Source organism: Polistes canadensis, unplaced genomic scaffold (assembly GCF_001313835.1).
Source record: "Polistes canadensis isolate GaletaPanama2010 unplaced genomic scaffold, ASM131383v1 scaffold_25, whole genome shotgun sequence".
NCBI lineage: Eukaryota > Metazoa > Arthropoda > Insecta > Hymenoptera > Vespidae > Polistes > Polistes canadensis.
In genome coordinates this window covers 669,396-676,965 of record NW_014569572.1, presented here as the reverse complement: position 1 = coordinate 676,965, position 7,570 = coordinate 669,396, and the positions used below count along the sequence as shown (strand labels likewise).

The window sequence follows — 7,570 nt, the reverse complement described above, 5'->3', positions numbered from 1 at the left end:
GAGAGAGAGAGAGAGAGAGAGAGAGAGAGAGAGAGAGAGAGAGAGAGAGAGAGAGAGCAGACACATTCGTAGAGATCTCGAAAAAGCGTGACACGTACTTATGTACATACACAAATAAAATATACATATATATATATATATCGTCTATGATCAGCCAATATTCATTAATTATACTTTTAACTTAAAATTACTTGCACAATTTTACATTGTTACATATCATTTTATTACAACAATTCAGAAAAATAATTCATTATCTATTCTATTACAGAGAGTCCTTAATAAAAATAGATTATTATCAAGGATTTGTTTGTGAAATGTGTGCGATAAATTAATAAAGACTTTTATCTAAACATAGACGATACGTTAATTTTTGTCGATCTTTCGAGAAAACCAAAAAAAAAAAAAAAATAGGTATAAAATAAAATTGCAACAGATGAAATTGTATAATCCGTCTGAACAAAAATCGAATTTAACGATCTCGATGATGAAGAAAAAGAGGTGAACAAAAATAAGAATAAAAATACAAAAATAAAGAAGAAAAGAAAAATAGAAAATAATAATACAAGAGGGGTGGGAAAGAAAAAGAAAAAAGCTTAACTTACATCATTTCCAATTTGCCCCATATTGAAGGTATCACCGCCAAGATAAGCGATAGTATCCGCTTCCTGGCAGTACTCGTTCTCGTGTGCGACAGGAATTTTGGCTGATTTGAATAAATGACACTAGATATACACGAAAGATTCTGATTTGTTTATACAAAAAAATAAACTTCGACTAGGTAATGATAAACGATGACACGTTTGTCAGTCTTTCTTTCTTCCTTTCTTTATGTCTCTTTCTTTAGTTTTCTCACTTAAGAGAACTTTAAAAACCAAATTTAAAGAGATGTCGTCTTATATATATATATTTATAAAATTAATACACGATCAGAGTATATATATATTTAAAAAAAAAAATTAAAAAACCAAAACTGACGATGAACAACGCGTTCTCCTCTTCTCGAAGAATAACGAAGTATGATCAGTCGATAGAAGAAGAATCAGGAAGAAGAAGAAGAAGAATAAGATATTATTAATATCGTAGATATAGAAAAAATCACCGTAGAGTTTTCACGTTCGGCCTGCCTTTACCGTGACACGTCCTTAATTCGTCACTTTCGAAGAATATCGAGGATGATAAATAGTTACCAGTCATAATAATATCACAGACTGATTACAGAAGCCGCCGCGTTTTTCGTCGTTTTTTATTAACTGTTTTTATATTTTTTATATTATTATATATATATAATTTTCTTGTTTTTTCTTTTCTTTACGAATTTGTCTTTCTCTTATTATATCGTCGTTTTCTCTTTCTTCCAAATTATTTTTTAATTCCACAACAACGAGGAAGAGAAAGAGAGAGAGAGAGAAGGAGGATGAAAAGAATGGGGATGGGGTGGGATAAATATTTCGAATATATTATCGAAAGGAAGGTACAAGAAAAATGTCTTTGTATCGATGTACGCGATTTTTAAAGGATTTAAAAGGATAAGAAAAATCGAAGGATAGAAAATACAGGAATTTATCTCTCTCTATATATTCTATATATTCTATATATTCTATATATTCTATATATATATATAGAAATAACAGTTAATTCAGCAACTGAATAACGAAATATATATATGTATAATAGACTAGGAACACGAAAAAAAAATATATAAAGAATCAAGTTACACTGAACATCACGAGTTAAGCGAGAACTAACGATTCTAAATTCGTGTCATGTTCCTTGAAAAGCCGGTTGCTAACTGACGGTGGTGTATGATAGCTCGATACCGTGCGCTCGTGCCCGACGATCATCTGGTCGGCTTCAACTAGGTAGTGGGAGGGAAAAAGCTCGTGGTGGTGGAAAAGAGCCGGCTTTTCGCTGTTGTCATTGGTCGACAGTATCGTATATAAAAGCTCTTAACATTTTCCTAGCATAACGGAGCGCACAAAGAAACCTACGTTACTTCTCTATCTTTTCAAATATTAAACATTGTTATTTGGTTAAATGATTTTCTGGTTTTTTTGTTTGTCTCTTTCTTATTTTTGCAATATTTCAAATAATTCTCGATTATAATTATAATTATATTTAGGAACAATGAAATAATTGTTTCGTTGAATATCGAATTGATCATTCGTCGAGATAAATGTGTATATGTATATATATATACATACATACATATATCTAAATCTGATGCAATATACGGCACTGAAGGTGTGCAAGCAGCCGGCTCGATCAGCTGATGCCTTAGCAACAGAGGTATTAACCGACCTAAAAATATCAACTCCATTTTTAAGGATTCAACATAATATCAAACGAGATAGGAACTTGACGTATCGTGTGTTCATTCGATTAATTATTATATTCTTTGAATCCTTTAAATATTATGTTCTGTTCCAATAGTATATCATTTAAAAAACAGTCGTATTTGCATCGATGGCATTCGATTATTTTCGAAGGTAAGAAGATCGGATGATGCAATTAACTTGTTTGTGACGATCATATGCCTACGCCTATTACACGTTCATTCTCTTCATCGATCGCAGCTGAAACGCGTCTTTGGTTTACCTTTGCGAAATAATATTTATTATAAATCAAAAAGAATGATATTAGAATACGTTAGTTTTCGAATAGAAATAAAAGTTAAGACCTATCGATTGTTGTCGAGAACGCGTTCCCCTCTACTTTTCTGGGATCTTCTCTTTTTTTCCCCTCCCCACCATTGGAACATCCGGACAAAGGGACTTCTTACTAGATTTTCTAAACCTTGGATGATTCACCACTTGCTTTTCATAGACGACGACGACGACGACGACACGCCTATCGTTAAAAGGAATAACAAAATGTTCACCACAACCTGAAAGTTCTGATGTAAAAATATTCTTTATTTTCGGCATAGAGAGAGCTTACTAATTTTTAGAAACATATATATTTAAAAATTGACAATGAGTGTGTTGCAAGGTTAATTATACTATTTATCGTATCTTACATTTAATTATTTTGTTGTTCAAAATGGTAAACAAATAAAAAGAGATTACTATAAGTGGTAATAAAAAAAAGAAAAAATATAATAACAAAAAAGAAGAAGAAATTGATAAGCAATTTTATCGACGAAGCACTAAATATGTTCAAATGACGTAATATACTTGCGTTGTTAAAAATATTTAAAAAAAAAACAAACAAATTTATATATCTTAGCCTCAATAAAAGCTAGATAGCCAAACTTGCAAATCAATAGTCGTCACTAACGTTAGAGACATATTAATTACACTTGAAACAACAGTGGCACTAATCGGGAGAGTATCGATTTCAGATTTTAAAGCCACCAAGGAGAACGACTTACGCGATCTTACACGTTTCTCCGTATAGTAACTCTCTTAAAAAATAAAAGGAACGAAACGCGAGATCTAAGGATACGTATTTTTTCTTACACTTTTTTCTTTCTATCCGCGATCATTTTTTTCCCCATAAATATATAAAAAAGAAAAAAAAAGAAGGCCTCGGTATTACGATAGATCACATAAAAAAAAAATAATAATAATTCTTCCCGATTCAACACACGTTACGCGTTCAAAAAAAAAAATGTATTTATCACGATTTCCCCCCTCTCCCCCCAAATTAATAATGCATCATCGATTCTTACCACCTTTCTATCGACAATTATGAATTTTATATGTTATTAAAAAAATATCCTTAAAAAAAAGGTATACTTCAAAAGTTAAATCATCGTTTAACGCATGAGTTATTCCACGTGGCATGGACAGGTAGAAGGGAAGGGGGAAATAGAGACAATAAATCGGTCAGATTAAGAGGAACGCGTTAAAAATTAAAACGTATGATAAAAATTGTATCCGGGGAAAGAAGAAAAAAGAAAGAAAGAGGTAAGAAACATTCGGATGATTAATTCGAACGAAAATGATGATCAGTCGTCGTTTTCGTTCGTTCGTTCGTTTGTTTATTCGATCGATCGATCGATCGATCGATCGTGTCGATCTTTCTAACGATACGACGAAACAACCGTAAAGTGTGTTTCTGTTATTTTGTATTCTCGGGAGCGGCTACTTGGGCGAGGTTAGTGTTGGAAGCACTGAAGGGGTCAACGTTCGGGAAAGCGCCTCTCGTTACAGCACTGCCATATGCTATTATAGGCTTCGTCGCTCGGAAATCACCTCCACCACCTCCACCTCCACCTCCACCACCTCCACCATCTCCTACCCCTTCCCCTTCCCTTTCTCTTTTTCTTTCTCCTCACCAAGCCCACGAATCACGGTTCTCCAGAGCCCACCTCCACCCACCCCTCCCGAATCACGTCCTTTTCTCCACCTCCTCTTCTTCCTCTTTCTCCTCGTTAAGTTCTTTCACCTCCTCCTCCTCCTCCTACTCCTCCTTCATCATCATCCCCAGAAACGTGAATCTCGCTACTGCTACTGCTGCTGTTGCTACTGCTCTTATTCGTAATTAAAATAAATCGTTTCCTTTATAAAGGACCAAACGTAATAGTAAAGAATTACGAGCAATTTTCCACAAGCGTAGAGACAACAAGATGGATTCGATTACGTAAAAACAAGGCAAGCAAGCAACCAACCACGCGACTTTATTTACCGTAGAAAGAAAATAAGTAAGTCGGCGAATTGGTGCTCTCTCGTGATAGGGGACGACGATAGCGGTTGGAGGAGGAGGAGGAGGTAGAAGAGGATCATCGTTAAAAATAAGACACCTGTCGTTTTGTTCTATTGTTCTCCCCTTTCTTTATTTTTCTTTTCCTCATTCTTCGCGAGAATGACAAAGAACAAAGAACGCGACGTGAGAAAGATAGATATATGTATATGACAAAGAGAGAGAAAGAGAGATAGAATACCAAAGTTCATAAAATGTGTGTATATACGTTTTAAAAAAAATCTTATAAAAAAATAAATCTGACTGAAAGAAAATAAATAAAAAAATAAAATTACATACAAAATATAAAAGAGAGAAATAAAAATTAATGTTAGCTATAACATAACATAACGTTGATGGTAAGAGAGAGAGAGAGAGAGAGATGATAATAGATAGTGTGTAACATCGAATCGGAAAATTATTCATAAGTGGACGCAACAGCAACTGTTGTTGACAAAGAGAAAAAGCGAGAGAGCCTTGAGGAGACAGGTTTTCTTGCAACTTGCAAAAGAAGGGGGCGGGGGGTGGCGGGGGGAGACGAACGAAAAATAGAAGGAAAGAAGAAAGGATGGATGGATGGAAAGAAGGAAGGAAGGAAAGAGTTGTTCTCTTGCGTAATTTCTCGGGCAAATAAAAAAAGAAAAAAAAAATACAAAGGAAAATGAAAAACATTATCGCGTTTAAACCGACGTATTAAAACTTTTGTTGTGATCGATATGGATGGATGTATGACGAATGAAACAATCGTGTTGCTAACCGATGAAGAGTTGTTTCTCAGTTTATTGGAAAAAACAATTACGTTTTTTCATGGTCCCTGACGTAAACCAAATACAAAATTTGTTATTTTTATTTCTCATTATTCCGCCTAATCTTTGCTTTAGTCATAAATATCGGGAATGATGAAAAAGCAATACACGTGGGATTATAAATGATTTGTATAATCAATGATGACGATGACGATGACGATGACGATAAAGACACTTGAAACCATATTAAAAAAAAAACTAGAATTATTACAAACAATTAATGGTATGCGTAGAGAAATTGGTACACATCTGGTAGAATTCAGATCAGTTGACTTATCTATTAATAAAATACGTAATGCGAACAATATTAATCTTTATTCATATAATTATTTATGATTTTTTTTATACAACGTTAATTCGAATTAAAATATATTCACGATATTGTACGCGTATTTGTTCTGAAAAATAAAATAAAATAATAATGGAAATTTATTTTATCAGTTTTTAGATAGTTTCAACGTTAAATTGTTTTACAACTATGAGTCAGAATTGTTGATAACAAGAGACGATACTTTTAAGTTATAAAAAGGCACACACGAATTTGTCGTTAAGATTTATGACTGAACCACTCGTAATCGATGTTACAGGAAGTTTAAGTGTCATATATTTGTACCTTTTATAGAAAATGATTGATAGATCATATAATTAGAAGAAAATCGATAAGTTATGAACGATAATTAGAGTCTCGACAAGAAAAAAAAATGATATCGTATTTAATATGAATTTTGTTCAACACACTTGCGAGCGCATGATTTTTGTAATAATTATTTATTCAAATATATTATCTCGTTCATGAATAAAACAACTGTACGGTGTATAGAATAAAAAAATTTTCAAAGAATGGATTTAAACATTCAATCTATGAATGTATTTGCACTTACAATTAGAGATATACGATATTATTATTATTATTATAATTATTATTATTATTATTATTACTGTTGTGCTGTTATATACACATAAAAGCAAAGCTAAGCCGGAGTTGGACTTAGGGTCAGCGTGAAACGTTGAAAAAGAAAGTCGCGCCATATTCGATGTATAACGTAAAAGAGCACAGCTGCACCGCGACTGTTACGTCATTTCCGTCCAACTACTAGTTGCTAAGTGCAATGATCTGACACCGATTTAAAAGGGATTCTATTTGAAAATGATAAGCATTATCAGCGAAATTAAAATGAACTATTATAATAGAGACATCGTCTCAATGACAGCATCGTAATCTTAACTAACTAAATATTTTCGATTTAATGACGAACAAAATGTGAGAAGATATTTTAAAGTAATATATCTTTGAGATTGGCATTAAATATGTTAATCTTTTTTTTATTATTATTTCATTTTCTATGAAATATACATTTCGTTCGTTAATGTGATAATTTTATTAATTAATTATGTTTACGCGTGTGTTCGCGTGAAAAAATGAATCAAAGTTGAGACTAACAAATAGATAGGATTACTTTTATGTAGATAAGATTGATCAGATTGCACATGTGTACATATTGGGGGCGTAGCTCAGATGGTAGAGCGCTCGCTTAGCATGCGAGAGGTACCGGGATCGATGCCCGGCGCCTCCAACTTACAATTTTTTTTTTTTCTCTTTTTTTTCCATTTTTAAAGTATTATGTTTAAATTATAGAATTACCGGTGGGGTCACACACGACTGTCCCAAGTTTAATATGAATTCGATCATGAAAAAAAAAACAATACGAAATAGATAAAAATAAGAATTGTGGTGGTCTAATTACCCAAAGAGAATATATATATATGTATAATATATAAGTACGTATGTACACATGTATGTTACCGAATAAGCTTATCGATAACGAAGGCAATTTGAAAAAAGTCAGAGTAAACAATTGCATGTGTAAATATTGGTGTGCGACAATTAACCCGGTGAAAATACGGTTTAAGTATGAGTGCACGCACGCACGCAAACGGTTATAGCATGCATACGAGTTACAGGTATAATCGCTTGGTTCTATATACTAGTCCAGGCAACAAGAGGAGAACTTTGAAAATTTAGCTAGCCGGGCGAAATTTGATATAATGATAATTCGACGACGCTGAATCGAATGGTGCTA

The 7,570-nt window shown here is 33.1% G+C and overlaps 1 protein-coding gene and 1 non-coding gene across 4 annotated transcripts in view; one reads left to right on the top strand and one right to left on the bottom strand.

The window, feature by feature from the left end:
* LOC106783757 overlaps nt 1-7,570 on the bottom strand; it is a 100,948-nt gene that overhangs the window by 11,646 nt on the left and 81,732 nt on the right. The gene's annotated exons all lie outside the window — the stretch shown is intronic.
* Nucleotides 6,991-7,063, top strand: Trnaa-agc. Its single transcript has one exon. It is a non-coding gene; the product is annotated as a tRNA-Ala (tRNA).